The 22730-nt window shown below is 40.6% G+C and overlaps 1 protein-coding gene across 2 annotated transcripts in view; it reads left to right on the top strand.

Annotated features, from left to right (window-relative positions):
- The window catches only part of RASGRF2 (Ras protein specific guanine nucleotide releasing factor 2), a 245496-nt gene that overhangs the window by 170064 nt on the left and 52702 nt on the right, over nucleotides 1-22730 (top strand). The window lies entirely within an intron of this gene.

Genomic DNA, 22730 nt, shown 5'->3' with positions numbered 1-22730 from the left:
TCATAGAGCTTTTTTTTTTTTTTTTAAGTTTATTTATTTGTTTTGAGAGAGGGAGAGAGAGATAAAAAAGGTGAGCAGGGCAGGAGCTGGATCCCACGAGATCACGGCTTGAGCCGAAATCAAGAGTTGGGCGCTCAACCAACTGAGCTACCCAGGTGCCCCAGAGCTCTTCTAAGCTTAGTGAAATTCGGTAGCTGGAGAGGATCTCTTAGACCAAATACAAATAATGTTTTGTGCTTAATGTGGCTTCTCTCCATCTTGTATACAGGGAGTCCTATTTATGAATTGTAATGTGCAGATGATGCCTTATTTAAATCCTTGTAATGAACATATTGCTTGTTCATTGCAAATCCTTGTAATGAACTTATTGGCACCAGTGAGTTTTTTGACTGTATGTTAGTCTGATATGGACTATCATCTTATACTTGAATTCTTTCATTTTGTCAGTCATCCGTTTTGTCTGAATCTATAGAATAATCCTGTGTAGTGGTTTGGTTCTCATTTGAATGAGAGGCCAGATTCTGGCAGGCAGACATAGACTGAGACAGGCTTTTTAGAATTCTTACAGGCTAACTGTCTTCTAAAGATAGATCAAGAGAGCCTAATGGACCCAGGACTGTCTTCAGGGTCGAGAAAGAAACTCCTCTGTGAAGTCTCCTTACCTCTGCTGAGATTTTTGTTCTTTTTCCTTTGTCTTTTTTTCTTCTGCTTTAAAATTTTTTAGTAGAGGCAGTGGTGGGAAATCAACTGTGAGAAACATGGGTATTTATGTAGAAAGTATACAGGTCTGTTAGAAAATGGGCTTCAGCTCAGCAAAACTGAAGAGCCTCTAGGGATAGTACCTTTGAGTGTGAAATGTGCTGTTTTAATGGAATGTCAAGACTTGCTCAGACACTGTCCCCCTCTCTGACATCTGCCAGGAAAGATATCTCCTGGTTTCTGGTTGCAAATATTGAGCATCATAGGCAGATTCCTGGACATTTATCACTGGGCAGTTGCTATCTGTTATCTCTTAAAGTTTGGTTGTGGGAACCAAGTTAGCTGTTTTCTTTCTTTCTTTCTTTCTTTCTTTCTTTCTTTCTTTCTTTCTTTCTTTCTTTCTTTCTTTCTTTCTTTCTAATTTATTCATTCTGAGAGAGAGGGAGGGAGAGCATGTGAGTTGGGGAGAGGCAGAGAAAGAGGGAGAGAGAGAATCCCAAGCAGGCTCCATGCTGCTAGTGCAGAGCCCCACATAGGGCTCAATTCCACAAACCACTAGATCATGATCTGAGTAAAAATCAAGAGTCGAACACTTAACCCACTGAGCCACCCAGGTGCCCCAAGGTAGCTATTTTCTTTGGGAAGAGATTTATTACAGGGAACTGGGTACATAGGCAAGGCTGGAGGAGTAGGTTCCAGGCTGACCTTCCAGGAATCACTTCTGGAATGCCATGTAGAACTGACCACCGAGGGGACTGCTGCCTCTGCCGTCCCGGGACGGTGGACAAGCAGGAGATTGCTGCAGAAAGCACTGAACTGAGAAGACATAGATTTGGCTGCATCGGTGACTAGGAAACTGCTGCTGCATCTGCGGGCTGAGGCAGTGCAGTGCCGCTGAGGGAGAGTCCTGGCCTCCATGGCCATGCTGCCAGCAGAAATAGCTGCAGCAGCAGCAGAAAGCACCCTCCATCTCACTGCCACCTTCCTTCCAGGCCCTGAACAGATGCTTTAATTTGCATCGAGGACCTGAGTTGCTAGAAATCCTGGAAATTTTTAGTTTTGAGCCTTCAAGCCTCAGAGTACAGGAAGGAACACCCCTCCATCTTATCCCTTTACATGTAATCAGTTATGCTTAAAAGAACATGTGCATTTTTAACCATCTTAATTCAAATAAATATATGAATATATTGGAAGAATATGCAAAAATATGATAGTCAAATAGGCACATAAAGTACTTTCAGAAATTTAAATGCACCTCTATTGACTCCCAAACTGCCTAATTTAAAATATCTTCAAGCAAAGCAATTTCTGTGCAATATGTCTAGCTACAAGAAAAAAAAAACATGCAATTAGAGGGCTCTTGTGGGTTCCCTGTTTATGTGCATATGAGTATACAACAAGTCCTGTGCTTAGAATAAGTGACTCTTTTTTTTCTGACCTGGGGAGAGTAGAGATGTGTTGTGTGTCCCAGCATGTGATGCTGTGTAATCAGAGAGCTAGGCTGGCTGGCTGCACCAGGAGGTTTTTCTCATTCAAGAACTTTTGTAAGATGGGGAAATTAGAACCTATAACTGCTGTAGTCACTTTTTAGTTGATATGAATGGTACTTGATGACATTGTGCAATGCAAAAACTCTGCTACCTCAGGAGGTTATTGTGGAGGGGTAAATAAGTTAATATGTGTAAGGTGTTCAGGGTGCTTGGCATATAATAAATACTGCGTAAGCGATTGCTATTATTATTATATCATTATTATTTTCTAAAAAATGGAGATAACCCGGGGCACCTGGGTAGCTCAGTCAGTTAAGCATCCAGCATCGGCTCAGGTCATGATCTTGTGGTCCATGAGTTTGAGCTGCGCGTCAGGTCTTCCAGTAGAACCCCAATTCCAAGATGTTAGTTTACTTTTAGAAAATTGTTTTTCTAACCAAAATGACTTTCTACCACACGTATTCAGTATTCACTGTGTGAATTAAGGTCCCTGGCCTTTAAATTGGGGAAAGTTTGATGAAAACAGTAGGTCGACCTTAATGAAGCTTAGGAATCCATATGAAGCTTAGGAATTCATTAATTCACATTTACATCAACAAAATACTTTGATCTGATCTGGTAGAAAACATTTTTTTACATGTATTTGGTAGACTGTTGAATCATTTCTAGACTGTTGAATCATTTCTTGGGAGTTAAATAGAAAATACTTTCAGATTTTGTGGTTTTAAGAAAGGACTTTCTCTAGCCTGATGAATAGTGACAGTAACACAGACTTAGGGAATGGAATTCTTGGGGAAGCTTCTGGTACCTTTTCACAGTTGCATACCCATTAGTAAGTGTTGTCCTGATGAGCAAAGCATAGATTCTGGAGAGCAGAATGATGAAATTCCTATATGAGAGTTAAAGTTCTTTGTGATTGAGATGAGGTGTCTGGGCAGTGCAAGGAGGAACTTTGAAGGTCTCAAACACGTTTGAAGAATTGTCAGTAATCTATCTGAAAGTTTTCAGCATTGAGCAGTGAGCAGCCATATTCCATTGAAATGATATAAACAGACTTTGCTTGAAACACTCTGCAGAGACATGGAAGTCAGGCGGGGCCGATCCCCAGCTAGGGTGGAGGGTGGGCTGAGGATGGGGCCCAGGATGACCCTGCCCTTGTATGCAGGGTGTTTTCTTGGGGCTGAAGTTTCCACAGCTGTGTACAAGCCTGTCTTCTCAGTCTTCAGCTGCTAAACTGAAAGTACTTTAACGATACCTCAAGTCTTGTGGTTACAGACCCTGGGGAGGGCGGGATGGGAGGAGAAGTGTGGTAAATTCCAAGGCAGGGAGGTTCAGGAACCTCCTGACTCAGGAAATACCAAGGTCTTCCAATAAACGGAACCAGCCTGTGTTGGTATATTTATCCACAAATGATAAAGTGAATAAAAAATCTTGGATTTTATAAAATAAGGGTAATTGAACAGATTGACTGAGTACCCACTGTGCATAAGACCCATTGCATGACAAGAGATGTGAACCCAGCCCAGTGTCCCAGGCCTCCAGTGTGGGACCCCAGAGTGAGGCCCAATTTCTTCTGATACTTGAATTACAATAAAGTAAGAATCGCTTCCCCCACTTTGCATCTAATATGGATCATCACTGGAAAGTCCATCTTTCAAAGAGTTCCTTGGAAATATGTCCAAGAATTCTTAGTGCTGCCTTTTCCTGTCCCTGCTTGCCTGCTGGTGCTCTTCTAGGCCAGCTGTCCCATCCTAACCACGTCAGAGCCTCACCTGTTGGTCCCAAGTGTCTCTGCTGCTGATGCGGAAGCTTCGGCCAATCTACAGAGATGCTCCTATGAAGCCCGCTCTCTTCACCGCCACCCCTGGGGCTTGTGTCTGTTAACTAGCCTGGATCACATGGCTTCCGTCTTCCCTAAGCCCTGGCACTGATTCTGGGGCACCAGTTCCAGCTCAGACTCCTCTTTGCTTCTAGTGACATGACTCTTAGGAGCCCCTTTCATCCTTTCCTACAGTCTGATCTGGTTCTGTCTGTGCCACATGGGGCTACACGGTGCACCCCGGCCATTGTACCTCCAAAAAAAGAGATGGGGTTGTGGTCTCTTTCCACAAAGGAGGCTTTATGGAAATGCACGGGTGCAATCAGATGTATGGAATTGGTGTTACCCAGCTTTCCCAAGAAGCACTGAGGACTAGAACACCAGAGGATTACTGGGGCAAGGGCTACACTTTATTCCTTCTGCTGAAAGCCCTTGCCTGCTTAAAAATACTCTAGAGATACCTAAGATAAGCAAGAAAGACACAGCCTCCTTTGTCACATATGAGGGAGTGACAGCGTTGAGGAAAGGCCTCTGTAAGCAGAGGGGAGGCATCCTTGGAGATTGAGGTGCTAGGAGGAAAGATGGGGGAATGGTGGGGGGGGGCAGGTAATTCATGATGCCAGGGAAGTAAGGCTGTCCAGTGCATGGTGGGACACCTGAGCTTTGTCCAAGGAGACACAGAGGAAGGGACCCTGGAGGCATCTAAATAAGCAAGCACCTTGTGTTACCAAAGAGGAAAATGAGAACCTGAGAGACAAAGAGATCTTCCAAGGCTTCTCAGTGAGATAAGCCCATTAAACGGTTGTTTCTGCCATCACATCATGCTGCTCTCTCCATGGGTGAAGGAGGAGAATAAGGATGGAATTGCGGAGAGATTTTAAAAGAAAGGAGACTTGTGTCCTGATCTCCCTCATGAGGTGGCTGCAGTCTTCAAGTCACAGGTGATGTGGCGATGTCTGTGGAGAGTAAAGGACGGGTGAGCCTGGCAGTGTGCACTTAGAGTACTGCCATTTGTGCTGCTAGCAGCATTGAGGCTTTTGCCCTCGGTGGGGAAGGTGATGGATCCAAAGCTATTGCATAAGGGACCTGTGGCGATCATTGATCAGTCAGCATTGTTAAACTAATCACTAGAGTAGAATTATACTGTAGGCTGCTCAGAATCTGTCTGAAATCCTTGGAGGGTCTTTAAACTGCACACTTCAGTACACAGTTGGATGGCAGTCATATTCTCCTCACTGCACTTTCTGTAAGATTCAAAGCAGGCACAGAATTTAAAACAAAAGACCACAAGAGCAGCTGCGGACACGAATGTCTGCATTCTGACCCTCCACCTCTCTGCGGCTGCCTCCAGGGCACATGAGGAAAAACAGAAGCCTTGCCTGGCAAGTTCTGATGGAATGATCCCAGACAGGGAGTATGGAGCAGCTAAGACTGTAACTGAACGTGATGGAATCAGACGAATTTGGTATTCAGCCATTTTCTGCAGACTCCCAGAGTTGTGCTGCCTTGACTCACTTTCCAACTTCAGATCTCAAATGAGCTTTCCACACTGCCAGCAAATCCTCATGTCGCTATTTTCCTACACTCTGGGATGACCATTTCATGCCTTCTCTCTTTAGATCTCCACACTCCTCTCCATTCTTGGTTGATGGTCCTATCTCTTATTTCACAGTGAAAAAGAAATACCTCAAAGATAACCTCTTTCCTCCACTAATTTCATAAGCCCACCACACGTGGACTCTTGATCTACTCTCTCCCTGTGGCACTGGAAGAATCATCCCTGCACTGCCTTTAGGTCATCCCCTCCACTTTACCCCCACCTCACCCCTTGTCTCCTCCTCAAGAACTCTTATCATGCAGTTACCCTATTCTCCCTGAGCACCAGATTCTCCCACTATTCGTCATAGCCATCAGCATGCCAACCAGTCTTCAATTCACCCATTTTATCTACTGCTCCATTTTGCTGCCTGTTTGCAAAGCAAAATGTCTTAAAAGAGTTATCCACACTTAATGTCTCCAGTTCATCACCTCCTTTTTTTCCTCTTTTCAGATTTTTACTTTGCCAATCCTGAAATGACTTGTATCTAGATCACCAATGACCTACATCTTGCCAAAGCCAAAGCCCTCATTGTAGTCAACCTCTTGCCAGCATTTGACGGAGATGATCACTTCCTGCTTGTTGAAACGCTTCTCTTCTTTGCCTCCCAGAGTCCTCATGTACCTGATTTTCCTTTGATTTTGCTCTCCAACCCCCTTTTGGTCTCCTTCTCTGGCTCCTCTTCTGCCAAATCTCTACTGGTTGTGGGGCCACAGGGCTCTTTCTGACCTTTTCCCCTGACTAAAAACCGTCCACGTAAGTAAGCTCATCCAGTGGCAGGATTTTAAGTCCAATTTAAATGTTTAATACTGTCTGATTTACATTTCCAGTCTGAACATTTCTACTTGAGTTTCAGGCTGTTAATGTATAATAGCCCTATTGATTCTGCCACTTAGATATCTATAAGAGACAGCTTTCAATTTAAAACCAAAGTCTTGATTTTCTTCCTCAAACCTATCCCTTTCCCATTTCAGGAAATGGCATCATTATCTACCCAGCTGCGGAGGCCCCAAACAGCGGTACTATTCTTGATTCCTCATTTTCCCTGAGACTTTGTATTAATTTCAATCCACACTTCACAAGGCAGCCAGAGTAACTTGTCCAACAAGTAAATCAGATTATTATTCCTGTCAGACACCCCCTGGTGGCTTCCCAGTACCAGAGAACAAAATCCAGCTCTTTAACTTGGCTTAAGAGGTGCCTGGTAATCTTGTCTGCTCTCCACCTTCATCACCCTCCCCCTGGCCCTCATGTTCACCAGGCTGCAACCACATGGAATGCTTTCTGTCCCTCTAGGCATGCTGAGCTTCTAGGTCTTTCCATTTGCTGTTCTACTTGAAACACCGTTCGCCCAGGACTTCATGCAACCTTCCTTTTCGATGTTCAAATCCTAACTCATGAGTCCCCTCCTTAGAAAGGGCTTCCCAGCCCTCCTAGCAGATATGCTGTCTCTCTCATAAGCCTCATTATGCTCCACATAGCTCTTCTTTTCAATACCTGATTTACCTTATTTATTTGGTCATAGATGTACTATGAGCTCTCCAATAGATCATGGGTTCTGTGAGCAGCCATTTGATTCTCTGTGTCCACTGCTATACCCCAGCTCCTAAAAAGAGACTGCCACAAGATGCTCAATAAATATTTTGGGTCTGACTAAAATGGACTACCTTTTGTGTTTTGTGGCTTCTGCCCTCCCTCAAAAGGTGTGTTTCATTTTCGAATAGTAAAATCCACCATTTTTATGCATTAAAATTTTATGCATTTATGCATATAAATTCTTATATGTTAACAGTCACCAACAATCAAGAGGGAGAAGATGTCCTGTTTACACACCTCCTCCCCAACTATCTCTAAATATTTCTGCTTCGGATTCTTCAGAATATCTCAACTAACTTTGTGGATACCCCTCCCTGTCCCCTACATACATACATGGGTACATGCTCATTCACGACTTTGTACACACTTTATACACACCCTCCCCAGATAAGCCAGCATTCATTCCTCACTCCCATGGAAAAGCACTTCTTGAGTGTGTATAGAATTCTGTAGAAAGAAATATAGAAGGGTTTTTACAATTATTATTTTCGTTTGAGGGGGAAATTGACTTGATGGTAAAGGGTATAAATATTGTTCCACATTAGTGTCCTCTGTCACATCTTAATCCAAAATAGGTAACAAATGCCTATTGGGGAGTTGAAACTAATGTACGGAAATATCATCTTCCCCTCCTTTTTCAGATAGTTAGTTACAAAGTTCCTCAGAAAAGAAAATGATAAGCAAATTTAAAGTTTGTTTCTTTCTCTCTCTCTCTCTCCCTCTCTCTCTCTTTTGGTATTTTGTATGTTAACCATTTCTAGTGCATTCACTGTATTTTCTTGTTTTATTTTAATTCCAGCACACACAGTATTATATTAGTGTGAGGTACACAATATAGTGATTCAACAATTCTATACCTTCCTCAGTGCTCATCATAAGTTTACTTTTGTTTTAAATTTTTTAACATTTACTCATCTTTGAGAGGCAGACAGAGCACAAGTGAGGGAGGGGCAGAGAGAGAGGGAGACACAGAATCTGAAGCAGTCTCCAGGCCTGAGCTGCCAGTACAGAGCCTGACATGGGGCTTGAACCTACGAACTGTGAGATCATGACCTGAGCTGAAGTCAGATGCTCAACAGACTGAGCCACCCAGGCACCCCTATGATAAGTGTACTCTTAATCCCCTTCGCCTCTTTTACCCATTCCCTCCTCACCTTCTCTCTGGTAACCATCAGTTTGTTTTTCAAGAGTCTATTTTTTGGTTTATCTCTTTTTTTTCTTTTTTCTTTTATTTTGTTTCTTAAATTCCACATATCAGTGATATCATATGGTATCTGTCTTTCTCTAACTTATTTCACTTAGCATTATACTCTTGAGATCCATCCATGTTGCTGCAAATGGCAAGATTTCATCCTTTTGATGGCAGAATAATATTCTGTTGTATATATATATACTGCATGTTCTTTATCCATTCATCCATTGGTGGACACTGGGCTTCTTGTCTTTTAGTTTTGTTGATTGATTCCTTTGCTGTGCAGAAGATTTTTATTTTGATGTAGTCCAAATCATCTATTTGTGCTTTTGTTTCCCTTGCCTCAGGAGATATATCTAGAAAAATGTTGCTATAGCAAATTAATTATAGAAAAGTTACTGCCTATGTTCTAAGATTTTTATGGTTTCAGGTCTCACATTTAGGTCTTTCATCCATTTTGAGTTTATTTTTTGCATGATGTAAGAATACTTACAGCATGTGGCTGTCCAGTTTTCCCAACACCATTTGTTGAAGAGACTGTTTTTCTCCTTGCGTATTCTTGCCTCTGTTGTTGAAGATTAATTGACCACATAATTGCGGGTTTATTTCTTGTATTTCTGTTCTGTTCCATTGATCTATGTTTTTGTCCCGGTGCCATACTGTTTTTATTACTACAGCTTTATGGTATATCTTGAAAGTTAAGATTGTGATACCACCAGTTTTGTTCTTTTTCAAAATTCTTTGGCTATTTCGGGTCTTTAGTGGTTTCATACAAATTTTAGGATTATCTGTTCCAGTTTTGTGAAAAATGCTGTTGGTATTTTGATGGGGACTACATTAAATCTGTAAATGCTTTGGGTGGTATTGACATTTTTTTTTAAGTTTACTTAAGTTTATTTGAGAGAGAGAGAGACAGAGAGAGGGTCAGAGAGAGAGGGAGACAGAGAATCCCTAGCAGACTCTGTGCCATCCACACAGAGCCTGACAGGGAGCTCAATCTCATGAAGTGTGAGATCATGACCTGAGCTGAATCAAGAGTCGGACACTTAACTGACTGAGCCACTCAGGTGCCTGTGGTATGGACATTTTAACATTTGTTCTTTCAATCCATGAGCATAGAGTAGCTTTCCATTTGTTCATCTTCACTTTCTTTCATTGATGTTTTAGTTTTCAAAGTGCAGATCTTTTCACCTCTTAGTTGAGTTTATTCCTAGGTATTTTATTATTTTTGGTGCAATTATAAATGGGATTGTTTTCTTAATTTCTCTTCCTGCTACTTCATTATTAGTGTATAAAAATGCAATAAATTTCTGTATACTGATTTTGTATACTGTGAACTTACTGAATTCATTTGGCAGTTCTAGTGGTTTTGTGGTAGAGTCTTTAAGGTTTTCTATATACAGTATTCTGTAATTCAAATAGTAAAAGTTTTACTTCTTCTTTACCAATTTGGATGTCTTTTATTTCTTTTTATTATCTGAGTGCTGTGGCTAGGACTTCCAGTACTATGATGAGTACAAGTGGTGAGAGTGGATATCCTTGTCTTGTTCCTGATCTTAGAGGAAAAGCTCTCAGTTTTTCACCATTGATATGATGTTAGTTGTGGGCTTTTCCTATATGGACTTTATTATGTTGAGGTATGTTCTTTCTAAACCTACTTTGTTGAGGGTTTTTATCATGAATGGATGTTGTACTTTGTCAAATGCTTCTTCTGCATCTATTGAAATGATCACTTGACTTTCATCCTTCTCTTGTTGATGTCATGTATCACACTGATTTGCAAATGTTGAATCACCCTTGCATCCCAGGAATAAATCCCACTTGATTGTGGTGAATAGTTTTTTTTTTAATGTATTGTTGGAATTCATTAGCTAATATTTTGTTAAAGATTTTTGCATCTATGTTCATCAGAGATATTGTCCTGTGGTTCTCAGTGCCTTTATCTGGTTTTGGTATCAGGGTAATGCTGGCCTCATAGAGTAAGATTTGAAGCTTTTCTTCCTCTTCTATTTTTTTGGAATAGTTTGAGAAGAATAGGTTTTAACTCTTCTTTAAATGTTTGGTAGAATTCTTACGAAGCCATCTGGTCCTGGACTTTTGCTTGTTGCAAGTTTTTTGATTACTGATTTAATTTCATTGCTGGTAATCAGTCCATTCAAGTTTTCTATTTCTTCCTGATTCAGTTTTGGAAAGTTATATGCTTCTAGGAATTTCTAGGTTGTCCAATTTGTTGCCATATAATTTTTCATAATTTCTTATAATCGTTTTGTATTTCTGTGGTGTTGGTTGTTATCTCTCCTCTTTAATTTCTGATTTTGTTTGAGATGTCTCTCTCTTTTTTTTTCTTTGATGAGCCTGTCTATCAATTTTGTTTACTTTGTTGATCTTTTCAAAGAACCAGCTCCTGGTTTCATTGTATTGTTTTTTTTTAAATTCTATTTCATTTATTTATGCTCCAATTTTTATTTTTTCCTTCCTCCTGCTAGTTTTGGTGTTTTTTTTTTTCTTTTTCTATCTCCTTTAAGTGTAAGGTTAGATTGTTTACTTGAGATTTTTCTTACTTCTTGAGTTAGGCCTGTATTGCTATAAACTTCCCTCTTAGAACAGCTTTTGTGTTCTAAGATGTAGGAGCTGGATGATTTTGTGTTTTGATGTATGAGCCTGGGTGGCTCAGTCAGTTGAGTGTCTGACTCTTGATATCGGCTTAGGTCATGATCTCACAGTTGTGGGATCAAGCCCCTTGTCAGGCTCTGTGCTGAATGTGAAGCCTGCTTGGGATTCTCTCTCTGCCCCTCTTCTGCTCATGTGCGCTCCCTCTCACTCTCTTTCTCTCAAAATAAATAAATAAATTTAAAAAATAGAAAAGAACAACTTTTGCAGACTGCCTGGATGGCTCACTCACTTAAGCATCTGACTCTGATTTCACCTCAGGTCATGATCTCATGGTTCATGAGATCAAGTCCACATCAGACTCTGCACTGACAGTGTGGAGCCTGCTTGCATTCTTTCTCTTCCTCTCTCCCCTCCCTCTCAGAATAAATAAATAAACTTTAAAAACTATGTTTAGGGCACCTGGGTGACTCAATTAGTTAAGCATCTGACTTTGGCTTAGGTCATGATCTCACGGCTCGTGGGTTCAAGCCCCACCTTGGGCTCTGTGCTGACAGCTCAGAGCCTGGATTCTGATTCAGATTCTATGTCTCCCTCTCTCTATGCCCCTCCCCCACTCATGCTCTGCCTCTCTCTCTCTCTCAAAAATAAACATTAAAAAATATGTTAAAAAAATAAAAAGAACAGATTTTGCTGCATCCCAAAGATTTTGGACCATTGTGTTTTCATTTTCATTTGTCTCTCTGTATTTTTTTACTTCCTCTTTGATTTCTTGGTTGCCCCTTTCCTGTTTAGTGCCATGTTATTCAACCACTATGTATTTGGTTCTTTCTACATGTTTTTCTTGTGGTTCATTTCTAATTTCATCGCTTTGTGGTCAGAGAAGATGCAGAGTATGGCTTCAGCCTTTTTGAATTTGTTGAGACTTATTTTGTGGCCTACTATGTGATCTTTGCTGGAGAATATTCCATGTGCACTTGAAAAGAGTGCGTATTCTGCTTTTTTAGGATAGAATGTTCTGAATATATCTGTTAGATCCATCTGGTCCTATGTGTCATTCAGAGCTGCTGTTTATTGATTTTCTATTTGGATGATCTATCTATTGATATAGTGGTGTGTCACCCGCTCTTATTTTATTACTATCAATCACTTCCTTTATGTTTGTTATTAGCTGATTTATGTATTTTCGTGTTTCCATGTTAGCATAAATATTTACAGTTGTTATATCTTGCTGGATTTTTTCCTTTTGATTATATAGTGTCATTCTTTGTCTCTTGTTACAGTCTTTGTTTTAAAGTCTGTTTTGTCTGATATAAAAATTGCTACCCTGGCTTTCTTTTTCACTTCTATTTCACTGATAAATGCCTTTCCATCCCTTCCCTTTTCATCTACATGTGTCTTTAGGTCTGAAATGAGTCCCTTGTAGGCAGCATATAGATGGATCTTGCCTTTTTATCCATTCTGTCACCCTATGTCTTTTTACTGGGGTGTTTAGTTCATTTACACTCCCAAGTAATTAATGACAAGTATGTACTTATTGCCATTTTATTACTTGTTTTATAGTTGTTTTTGTAGTTCTTATCTCTTACTTTCTTATCGTTCTGTCTTCTCTCATAGTTTGCTGGCTTTCTTTAGTTATATACTTGGATTCCTTTCTCTTTATTTTTTGCATGTGTATTACTGGTTTTCGATTTGTGGTTACCATTAGGTTTATATCTAGCATCTTATGCATCTAGCAGTCTATATTAAGTTAATGGTCATGTAAGTTTGAACCCATTCTTTACTCTTCTCCCCTCCTCCATGTTTTAGATATATGGTGTCATATTTTACATCCTTTTGTGAATCTTTTGTCTGATTTTTAATAGATATACTAAATTTTACTCTGTGTGCATCCTACTTTTCTTACTTCTGCTAATGGTTTTTTCTTTTCACTCCAAGAGTCCCCTTTAACATTTCTTGAAGGGCTGGTTTAGTGGTCATGAACTTCCTTAACTTTTGCTTCTCTAGGAAACTCATTATCTCTCCTTCTATTTTGAATGATAGCCTTGCTGAATAGAGTATTCTTGGCTGTAGGTTTTTCCAGTCAGCCCTTTGAGTATTATCATGCCACTTCCCCTTATTTTCTGCTGAGAAATCAGATGATAGCCTTATGGGGTTTCCCTTATATGTAACTATTTACTTTCTTCTTGCTGCCTTAAAATTCCCTCTTTATCCCTACTGTTTGCCATTTTAATTACTATGTTTCTTGGTGTGGACATCCTTGGGTTGATTTTATTGGGGGCTTATGTGCCTCCTGGATCTGGATTTCTGTTTCCTGGATTTGACAGTTTTCAGCTGTTATTTCTTCAAATAAATTTTCTGCCCCCTTTTCTCTCTCTCTTCTCCTGGGATTCCTATAATGCAAATGTTATTATGTTTGATGTTGTCTCTGAGTTCCCTAGGTCTATTATAATTTTTTATTATTCTTTTTCCTCTCCAGTTCAGCTTGATTGGTTTCCATTATTCTGCCCTCCATGTTGCTGATCTGATCTTCTGTTTCCTCTATTCTACTATTAATTCCCTCTACTGTATTTTTAATTTCAGTTATTCAGTTCTTCATCTATGATTGGTTCTTTTTTATGTTCTGTCTCTTTATTGAAGGTCTCACTGAGATCCTCCATTCTCTCAAGTCCAGTGAGTTTCTTTATGACCATTACTTTGAATTCTCTATGAGGTATATTATTTGTCTCCATTTCATTTACCTCTCTTGCTGTGATTTTTCCTATTCTTTCATTTGGGACATATTCCTTTGTCTCCTCATTTTGTTAAACTCTATGTGTCTGTGTCTCTGTGTTAGGAAAGAGAGCCACATCTCTGCTCTTGAAAGTTGTGGTCTTATGAAAAAGAGGTCCTATAGTGCCCTGCAACACAATGTCCCATGTTCACCAGAACCTGCACTTGAGGGGTGTCTCCTATGTGTGTTTCATGTGCCCTTCTATTGTCGCTGAGCCACATTTGCCTTCAGTCCAACTGACTTCAATGGCTCTCTTTGCCTGTTTTGGGCAGAATAGTCTCTTGTGTTGTTACTGAGCCAATCTGGGGCCATTTTGGGCTTGAGTTGAGTCAGAATAGGCATTTTCCAGAGCTACAGTAGCACTGAACTGGGGTGTGCCTCCCCTGTGTTGTCCCCTGAGAAGCTTTTGATGGTGAGCATGGCCTACAGTCAGTCCAGATGTCTTCCCCTAGCCCCCCTGCTGGGACCATAGTTGGACTGGTGGGTGTGGTTATATTCCCCTCTTCCTAGGGCAAGAGTCATTTGAGAGCAGTGCTGGCCCTTGTTGGGGCTGCTTGTACATTGCCAGGTTTGTGGCACCACTTGGGATGGGCTCTGGCCAAGAGTGTACTGGGGTGGGGGTGGGGAGGGGCAGGTCTGTAGAACACAGGGGCAGGGCATGTGGTGTTAACAAGATTTGCACTTGGGAATGCAAGCTGATACAGCCACTCTGGAAAGCAGTATGGAGGTTCCTCAAAAAATTAAAAATAGAACTACCCTACGACCCAGCAATTGCACTACTAGGCATTTATCCAGGGGATACAGGTGTGCTGTTTCAAAGGGACACATGCACCCCCATGTTTATAGCAGCACTATCAACAATAGCCAAAGTATGGAAAGAGCCTGAATGTCCCTCGATGGATGAATGAATAAAGAAAATGTGGTATACATATACAGTGGAGTATTACTCGGTGATCATAAAGAATGAAATCTTGCCATTTGCAACTACGTGGATGGAACTGGAGGGTTTTATGCTAAGTGAAATTAGTCAGAGAAAGACAAAAATCATATGACTTCACTCATGAGGACTTTAAGAGACAACACAGATGAACATAAGGGAAGGGAAACAAAAATAATATGAAAACAAGGAAGGGGACAAAACAGAAGAGACTCACAAATTTGCAGAACAAACTGAGGGTTATGGGAGGGGTTGTGGGAGGGAGGATGGGCTAAATGGATAAGGTGAACTAAGGAATCTACTCCTGAAATCATTCTCGCACTATAGGCTAACTAATTTGGATGTAAATTTAAAACAATAAAAAATAAAATTAAAAAAAAATCAATATGGAAAAAAAAAAGATTTGTGCTGGTCTGCTCTGTGAGGAGACCTAGTACTGAGGGAGCATGTCCACAGGAGAACACAGGCAGCAGGGCCTACTTTTAGCAACTTAGGTGTAGGGAGTGTTGGTGTTGCATTGGTTCCCACAGGTGTCCATGTGTCTAGGCTGTGGGGCAGTGGAGGGAATGGCATCCATCAGCTCCTTTGTCCCTGGAGAAGTCTCCCAAGGATCTCTGCCCCTCCAGCATGGGCTTTGAGATAGGTAAAGAAATTTCCCTTCTGTTTACCCCAGGCATTTTTCAAACTGCTACTTCTATGCTTTGTGTCCGAGGGGCTGCTTGTTGTGCTGTCTCTTTAAGGGCATGGACTCTGTTTCCTGCTGCCTTCCAGCTCTCCCAGAGTTGAGCCCACTGATTTTTAAAGTTCCAGGTGTTAAGCCCCACTGGCTGTAAGAACTCATGAAATTATGCCCTTCTGGCTTTCAAAGCCAAATGTCATGCGTATTTGTCTTCCCCATGCAGGTTCCCCATGGCAGGGGTGGCTGGTGTGAGTGTTTTGTTTCTTTCCCCTCTCCACACCCACAGTATCCCTCCCTCCATGGACAGTCCATGGGTTTGTTTAACTTCTGACTGAGTCTCTGCCCTTCCTATCCTCTTTGATGTTGCCTCTTCTATACATTTAGCTGTGGAGAGCATGTTCTGCAAGTCTTTGGGTTGTTTTCTAGGCTATTTAGACTCTTGTGGGTGTTATCTAGTTGTATCTGTGGGATGAGGTCAGCTTCGGGTCCTCCTACTCCACCATCTTCCACAGTAGTCATTGCATTCACTGTATTTTCAAAGGCCTCTTGGGTAATACTGGTTGTATTGTCAAGAAACTCTGACACAAAGTATTCTATCTTAATTTGTGTTTTTTTTAAATTGCTGTATTTTAGTTTTCAAACTGGTTCAACTTATTATTTCCAGTGAGCCTGTGTTACCTCTCAGTCTGCAGGCTGTTTCTTTCCTTCTTGCCTCTGCAGTAATCTTGAAAATCATTTTGGTTACGTGGTGGCTTCACTTCCCCACTGACTCCTCAAATGCCTTCATTCTGCTTCGGCAGAAGTTACCATCACCCTGTTCACTGGCAGTATGTTCTTTCGCATTCCTGTGCCAGCACAGAAGCTGGTGACAGCAGCAGTGGGAGGGCTGCAGGTTACACAGCAATAAACAGGAGCACCTTGCATTCCTTGGGACCAGGCACTCAGGTAGCGTGTTTTAGTGGGAAGAACCTGGGTTTTAGAATTGGATCATCTGGCCAAAAGTTCTGTCTCTACTTTTACTCTCTGTGACCTTAGGTGGCTGTTGGGCTTTCCTCATCTGTAAGGCTGCTGGACCTTTTCCTCATCTGTAAAAGCAAGGGATATGTTTTCTGGAATTGTGAGAACAGATATAATATACAAACATTCTCATAAGTTTTATTGAAAGTTCAGGATGTAATCATTCCTCTATGAATCTCGACAGCACACATTTTTAAAAATCCATAAAAACAATTCAGCTGACAGTTTTAGTTACTAATTTCCTTGAAAAATGAAAACAAATGTAAGATATTGATTTTGCCATTCTTCATGTATTTTTTATCACAGACAGTAATAAACCTGCTGAGCTTCTTTTCCCCAGTCTAGAAAAAATATGGGTTTTTTTTCATTGTAATAGTTAATTGCACTCAGAGAAAATCTCAGGTTAATGTGAGTAAGGAGAAGAACTTAAAAACAGAAAGATAAGAACACACTTAAGAATAGGTAAAAGACGGGGGCGCCTGGGTGGCGCAGTCGGTTAAGCGTCCGACTTCAGCCAGGTCACGATCTCGCGGTCCGTGAGTTCGAGCCCCGCGTCAGGCTCTGGGCTGATGGCTCGGAGCCTGGAGCCTGTTTCTGATTCTGTGTCTCCCTCTCTCTCTGCCCCTCCCCCGTTCATGCTCTGTCTCTCTCTGTCCCAAAAATAAAAAACAAAAAACGTTGAAAAAAAAAATGAAAAAAAAAATGAAAAAAAAAAAAAAAAAAAAGAATAGGTAAAAGACAAAAAACAGAAACCACTATGCCGCGTTTGTTCATTGTCTCATGCATGTCTTGCCAATAGAACCTTTGAGAAACTGCCCTTTCACACTCCTGGCTATGTACTTTGAGTGGGAGCTTACATCCCTGCCACACACACACACACACACACACACACACACACCTGCACATCTCCCAGTCATCCCAGCCCTCTATCCTTCATCACCACAGTGATGAGTTCAAGGAAGGCATAGATCCACTTTGGGCCAGTGAAATACAAGGATTTGTTTGGGGCTTCTGGGATAGAAATTTCTCTCTCTCTTCAGTGAAAGTTACTAGAAAGCATGCCCTCTCATTCCCTGGATGGTGTGATAGGAGGTTGTAAGACTGGCAGGACCTTACCCATGTTTGCTACTTGCAAATGAAAAGGGAATGTAAGGCACTGAAGAGAAATAGACAGGGGCCAGGCTGACATCATGTGTCCCTGAACTAAATGAATCTAGAACTATCTCCAGATACAAACAATAATTACTTTTTTAATCTAGGCGACTTCAGTTTAGGTGTTCTGTCCCTTTTGCAAACAAAAGATTGCTAACTAATATTCCATTAAAATGGAAGCAACTGAACATACAAATAGATTACTACGCCATCTGTCCTACTCTATACAGACTAAAGTTTAATTTCTGTAATCATAGCTGTTTTTCTAGATAATCTCTCAAGAATGAAACTGTCAGTTCATAGACTCAGTGAACACTGTTAGCATGATGTTCAGCGTAGTGTATGTGCAAATCCCCTACTTGTCTGCATTTACCTCTTTTTTTCACTATACTAGCTAAGTGATTTTGAGCAAGTAACTAATCCTCTTCATGTCTAGGAAAATATTTTACATTTGGTTCAGTGTGCCATGGGGAGACATTAGAAGTACTTGTGCTGGAACAGTAACAAGTGAAAGTGATATTTCAGCTGATTTTTGAAGAGAAAGGCAACTTGCTTATTTGCAGGGTTTCAATTTAGATATTTTGGTGTTTTACTTGTTTTGAGGCTGTCTTCCCCATTTACAGAACAAACTTCTTGAGATCAGGGACCACATCTCTTGTTCACTGAGCACCTGCCCGGTATCTGGAACACAGTAGATGCTCTGTAGCTATTGATTAATTGATTTAGAGATGGAAGAAGAATAGAAAGACAGAATGAAAGAAGGAGGAATGTCTAGGAGATAGTAACTATTACACATGTGTAAAGAATCCAGATTTAGGATTGTGGCAGAATAGTGGAGTTACAGGGATAAATTTGACAGATGCTGTTGAAAAGTTAACAGTATTTGTTGACAGAATGGGAAAAGCAAAGGAGAGACAGAGAAGAGTGAGGTTTCCCACCTGAGAAGCTGAACCCGTGGTGATCTCATTAACTCAACGGGAAAGTTAACATGGGGAGGAGCTTGAGAGCAAGAAACATACATTTAATTCTTGGATGTATTTCTTATGAGGGTAGAATGTGTGATTACTGTGGGAATATTTCATAAGGAGCTTGAAATGAGGGATTTGGGGGACATGTTGGACCTGGACATGTCAGGTTGGAGTACACAGAAAAACCATGACATAGAGTTATGTCCATGAGGGAGTGAGAACTGAATGGAGTCAGCTGGAGAACAGACCGAGAACTGAGAATGAGATAGTGGTAGACAAACTGGAGAACTGGGCGTGGAGTGGGGAGAGTATTTCATGACAGAAGCAAAAGGGGGACAGGAAGAGAAGAAATATCCTCTGCTTGTTCCTTCAGACATGGTTCAGATAAAGAACATAGTCATCCAGGATTTCTAGACAATTCCTTCAGATAGTTTAAACATAGTCTGATAATCAGATTGTCTAGATCAGTCACTTTCAGACTTTTTTACTGCAACCTATTCTAAGAAATACATTTTGCGTTTTGACTCAGGACACACACACACACACACGCACACGCACACAACTGATACAAAAGTTTCCCTCAAGAATACTCATTCTCACTGTGCACAATCTCTTCAGTTAGTTTTCATCTGTTTCACTTTTTTTAATGCTAGTAACAGCCCACCAAACTGATTTCACTCCCCATTAATAAGTCATGACCAGAAGTTTAAAAAGCAGTAGTCTATATAATGGTCACCTAGGAAAGAAACAATGAATTTGGGGAAAGAACACATTTTGAGAACATTTTACTTCTAATTAGATAAAGGTTTTTGTTTACTATCCATTACAATATGAAACATATATTTCTATAATGGGGCCATTCTGTCAGCACTCCTCAAAATTTAAAAGAAAGAACAGGAATGTGCTTACTTTGCTAGCGTCTTCTGTTATAGTTTTAAGTGTTGGTTTACCACCTTGCAAGAAAAACTTAAAAGTCTAAACTTTGGATCTAATGAGTTGCAATTAAAAGCACTCTGGGTTTGGAAACGGACAGACCTGGGCTCAAATTCTGATTCTGCTGCTTAATAACTATGACCTTTGCCAAGTTTCCCAACCTCTTGTATGTTCTGTTTCTTTATCCCCGAATGAGGATAACATTTACCCCATTTGGTTGCTGTTGTTATTGAAGAAGCCACATTATTCATGGTACTTTACCTAGTACTTGGGGGCACGCATTAAATGGTAATTATTATTATTGTCTTTGGTTGTGAAGGTTAAATTATAGGCCACTTGTAAAGCTCCTAGTACAGTACCTGGCACAAAGCAGCAATACAGTTATAATCCAAGAGCACAGAAATGTACAAACCAATTATATGACATGCTTTTTAGAATATTTGCTGGAGGGGCACCTGGGTGGCACAGATGGTTAAGCGTCCTACTCTTGATCTCGGTTCAGGTCATGATTTCACAGTTCCTGAGTTCAAGCCCCGCATTGGGCTCTGCACTGATGGTGCGGAGCCTGCTTGGGATTCTGTCTCTCTTTCTTTCTGACCCACTCCCGCTTGTGCGCTCGCTTTGTCTCTCTCTCTCTCAAGATAAATAAATAAACTTAAAAAGTATTGAAAAGAATGATATTTGCTGGGTAAGGCAAAGCACATCGATAACATTGATGTTATTGGGGAGATTGAGTCCCATTTGTTTAAAGTGAAAAAAGATGCATCACTGATACACTTTTCTTAATTCCCTCACTAATGTAACCATTAAAGTGATTAGAGTGCGTTTATTCAACAAGTCTAAATATATTAAGACCTACAATGTCAGGTCCTGGAGATAAAAACCCAACAAGAAACAGTTCCTAGATATATGATGAAGTAACCAATAGTGTTTACTTTTTCTCCCAGGCAGCCCTCCACCGTAGACCACTGATAGCAATATTATTTCTGTGCCTTTTGGCTCTTTCTGATTCTACTCTGGCTTGCTTCACTAATTCAGAAGGATGGCTTAAAGATGCTTCGTTGGAATTAATAAGAGCTCTGTGGTCCAGTTCTTGGTGATCTACTTTTGATGCTAAAATACTTCACCATGCTCAAGAATTCTTTTTCTTTTATAGTGTGTCCTCAGTATCCTCAGGGTAGTTCTAACTGGCCTAGCTCATCATCAACCTATGTGTAATCTCACCATTATTTTACTTGCCTCTTAAAAAGTAGGCTGTGAAGTTGGCTGAGTATCATATCATTTGAAGAATAAAATGAAACTGTCCTTTTTTCCCCTATTTTCAATGTCCTTGCCTCCCTCCCCACTACTTTATTGTATGTTCTGCTTGTGATGGATATCGAATACGTGATCATCACGGTAATATGGTGAAAGCGTGCCCTTAGTTCAGATATATAGCACTTGCAGACACTTTCAGTTTCCATAGGGAGTGATGCAATTTTTATTAAGAAAAATAACTTCTGAGTGCCGGTGTGCAAAGCTGAAGGGCCTACAAAGATGCTGGAGATGAAATCCCTTCACCAAGGAGTATATAGTTTAATAAGAGAGATGTCACATCTACCAGTTGCTATACAGGATGGCATGACTCATGAGGCATCTGGGGGAAGGACCATAAAGTTGAATCTCATTCTGTATAGTGATTCTGCATAGTGATTTGGCTTTTATCACTTTTCCAGATGACTTTTGTTGCCCAAATTAGCCATTCTGACCAGTGTTTACAATTGAAAAAGAATATGCAAAAATTGGAAAGACAGCAATCTTGGGGTGATACTATTCTAGATATGTGTATTGGTAAAAGAAACTCTCCTGGTGTGCGTGGTTTCATTGTGCTATCACTCTTGACAATTGAAAGATGTGTGAAGCCCTGCAAAGATATGCTATTTCCTATTGCAAAAAATGCACAAGAACTCCTCGGGGGTAGATCTTTGATTCTAGGACAGAATGGCTTCCACATGGATGTTACCACCACTTAGTTGTGTATGTAGTTCATACTTAAATTCAGAAATATATTGCCCAAGCAGCTCCCGATTTATATGGTGGCTTGTGATAAGGAGAAAATCTGAACAGTTGTGGAAGATTGTTGTTCTGATCACATAGCTTCAAAGTCTGTGAAGATGGGGAGACAGGCATATCTGATGACATGAGAACACATTAGAGCCCAGTTAAGGCATTAATTTCAGTTAATGAATAAACAGCAGTCCTTTTATAAAACTTGATCTATCAGGATTTGCTACAGGTATGCCCCTCAGAAGGATGGTTCATGTATCTGGTTTAGGGAATTTCTAAGTTGTTGCTGGCTTAAATCGAAGTAAGAGAGTATTTTTCTAAAAAATCAATGACCTCGAGCAGTGAAAAAAGTTCTTCAGGAAGGAAGTAAGTTGATGTTCATCAAATCCTTACCGCTTTCACATACACTTACAACTAGCTTTCTGTTATAAGTATTTTGTGAGGAACCACAATGAGATACCGCCTCACACCCATTAGAATGGCTAAAATTAACAACTCAGGATACAACAGGTGTTGGCGAGGATGTGGAGAAAGGGGAGCCCTTTTGCACTGCTGGTGTGGTGGGAATGCAAACTGGTGCAGCCACTCTGGAAAACAGTATGGAGGTTCCTCAAAAAATTGAAAATAGAACTACCCTATGAACCAGCAATTGCACTGTTAGCAACTTAACCAGAGGATACAAAATGCTGATTTGAAGGGGCACATGTACCCCAGTGTTTATAGCAGTGCTATCAACAGTAGCCAAATTATAGAAAAAGCCCAAGGGTGCCTGGGTGGCTCAGTAGGTTAAGCTTCTGACTCTTGGTTTTGGCTCAGGTCACCATCTTGTGTTTTCATGAGTTTGAGCCCTGCCCTCGGCTCTGTGCTGACATGTGAAGGCCTGATTGGGATTCTGTCTCTCTGCCCCTCCCCTGCTCATGCTGTTTCTGTATCTCTCAAAATAAATACAAAAAATACAGAATAATATTAAATAAATACAATAAATACAAAAAATAAATTAAAAAAAAAGAAAGAGCCCAAATGTCCATCAACTGATGAATGGAGTAAGAAGATGTGGTACATATATATACAATGGAATACTACTCAGTATGAAAATGAATGAAATTTTCCCATTTGCAACAATGTGGATGGAAGTGGAGGGTATTATGCTAAGCAAAATAAGTCATAGAAAGACAGATACCATTTGATTTCACTCATGTGGAATTTCAGAAACTAAACAGAT

This window comes from Neofelis nebulosa, chromosome 1, assembly GCF_028018385.1.
Source record: "Neofelis nebulosa isolate mNeoNeb1 chromosome 1, mNeoNeb1.pri, whole genome shotgun sequence".
Classification (NCBI taxonomy): domain Eukaryota; kingdom Metazoa; phylum Chordata; class Mammalia; order Carnivora; family Felidae; genus Neofelis; species Neofelis nebulosa.
This window is presented reverse-complemented; position numbering and strand designations above follow the sequence as displayed.